This window comes from Girardinichthys multiradiatus, chromosome 9 (genome assembly GCF_021462225.1).
Source record: "Girardinichthys multiradiatus isolate DD_20200921_A chromosome 9, DD_fGirMul_XY1, whole genome shotgun sequence".
Taxonomy (NCBI): Eukaryota; Metazoa; Chordata; class Actinopteri; order Cyprinodontiformes; family Goodeidae; genus Girardinichthys; species Girardinichthys multiradiatus.
This window is the reverse complement of record NC_061802.1, coordinates 30,285,801-30,288,209: the sequence shown is the minus strand read 5'-3', so window position 1 is coordinate 30,288,209 and position 2,409 is coordinate 30,285,801. Positions and strand designations below refer to the sequence as shown.

Below are 2,409 nucleotides of genomic sequence, written 5' to 3'. Positions count from 1 at the left end.
TATACATATATAGCTGGACATACATTTGTTGGATGTTGTTGCTTTTAGCAATTTCTCATAACTTTGTTGTTGTTTTGTAGTGTCTGGCAGAATGATGGAATCAAACTCTATTATGAAGTCAGCAGATTTGGAGATGCAAACGGTTGTTGTCGCTGATCTCCTCCGTTTGTTTCCAGATGAGCGGGATGCTTTAAATCAGTTTGACCTTGCTGCATGTGATAAACAGATTCAAGAATTACTTGACCTAATTGAAAATCCAACTAGAGATGCTCTGATTTCAGATGTTGTTGGTAGGCTTACCTTGTTGTATCAGCAGTAATCACAACTGGAAGCTAAAATATATTTTCAGTTACAGACTGACCATCAGATGGCTCTTCAAAGGGAGATTGCTGCAAAGCTTGAGCTCTCAAAAGCTGAGGAGAGGATGGAGAAAGCTGAAGCAAAGTTACTGGACCTGAAGGCAAATGAGCTCAAGAAAGCTTCATCCCAAAGGGGGGAACAGGCCCCCACCTTTCAGGTACCGGATTTGCATTTTCACTCACAGCAGCCACAGCAGGGGGCAGACTCAGACAGCAGGCATCCAGCACTTAGGTCAGAGTCTCCCCTTCCTAAATTTAGTCAAAGTGTTCAACTTACTTCCACAGACCGTAACAGAAGTTTTGGAAGTCAGATGGTCTGCAGTGATTTCCTGCCAAATCCCATTGCAGTGAACAACCACCAAGATGACCGAGTGCTGGACTCAGCAGGCACAAGTGGTCCAATTAGGTGGGAGGAGCACCGTTCCAGCCTGATCGGCACCCCTCTCCCTTCTGACTCTGTGTCGACCCCTAGGGGCCAGGAGAGACGCACATGGATCTCAGGTGACTCAATCCAACCTGACCCACCACCACTTGCACGAGTCCATTCATTAGAAAGCTCTCATTTAAATCATGAGAAAACTTGTGTTCTTCCACCATTTCATCAACCTAACCAGCGTGACTTCTCAGATGGACATGGTCCACCTTGGGAGCATGGTGTCTGTTTCAAACAGCTTGAATCCCTTGCTAAGGACATAGAAGGTTTTGATCCAGGTAGCCAGGAGTCAAATATTGAGGCTTACCTGCTTGAGGTTGAACATTGTCTTCTTTACTTGTGTTTTCCTTCTGATCATGAGAAGCTGAGGCTTATTTGGAAAACAACAGCTAAGAGTGTTCATGTGTTCATAAAAACTCTTCCTCCTGAAATTAGTGACAGCTATCCAGCTCTTTGCCAGGCTCTTAGAGAAGAGTACTATGTTTACAGAGATGAAGCCGCTGCCACTATTAATGTTTTGACAGTTTTGCAAAAGCAGGACGGACCTCCTAGAGAATATTTCCACCGTTTAAAGACTGCTTATTTTCAGGGATGTTATGCTCCAGGTCTTGAAGAAGACCTATCAAACAAGATATGAAGATGGTAAATAATTTCCAACACCCTATATTCTGTTTTAATCTTTTCCTTTCTTATGGTTTTGAACTTCAGAAATTAAGGTTTAAAAGCAGTATTATTATGGTGTGAAAGTTATTAGATGACTTTTGTTTTTTGTTTGTTTTTTTCCTTTAAACATTTTATTAGTGTTAGTCTCTGCCCAAACTTGCCTCACGCCTGTCGAAACACTAACCTCTGAACCAAAATGAACTGTTGAACTCTGCCTACCTACAGGAAACCAGTGACTATTTTCACATGGCTGAGGACTGATTGTTAGCCCCAAAGACTGTGGACTTCATCCTATTCTTCAGAACTAAAAGGGGGGTGTTGGGACCCACAGCCATGGATTTCAACATTAAACTCCAGTACAGACTTTCCAGAACTTTCAAAATAAACCGCATTAACCTTCTTCAGGCACAGCCAGGAAACGGGATAACTGCGGACTTCCTGTGATGCCACTGCCCAAATAAAAGCAGAGCTGTTGCTACATCCGCCTTCTTCCACACGGAGGGACCGGATAGGGGAGACAAGCGCGCTGATGTCTCTTTGCTGGCAAACAGACATAAACTCTTCAACTGGATCCAAGGATGTCATACGATCATCGATCATATGCAAAGTTAAGTACGAATGAAATACTGTCTGTGTATCTGGTATTTTCATTCATGAACGGGGAAATTAAGGTGTAAGAATTGCTTACTTTCTCACTGAGGCCTGCAGAAGCAAACTGTCCCAGAGAAGTTCCCTACAGAGACGCAGTCTCTATGAAGCCGAGCGGAGCGGTCTCCCAGTCTGGAAGGAAGACAGCAGAGACCGCATCACCGTGGTTACGGTAACATGCAGTGTGGTTGGCGGACAGAACGGGCCGTCTTTCATCCATAGCCACGGAGGTTAGCTAGAAGCTAACCGTTTGTTCACAGACCAGCCGACAGAACAGCCGCCACTCCCCACAGCTAAGGAGGTTAG

General features: G+C 44.4%; 1 long non-coding RNA gene across 1 annotated transcript; it reads left to right on the top strand.

Moving 5' to 3' along the window:
- On the top strand, positions 1 to 1,890 carry LOC124874512. The gene is made up of 3 exons (XR_007039820.1): positions 1 to 517; positions 645 to 860; positions 1,681 to 1,890. It is a non-coding gene; the product is annotated as an uncharacterized LOC124874512 (long non-coding RNA).
- Positions 1,891 to 2,409: the final 519 nt, after the last annotated feature.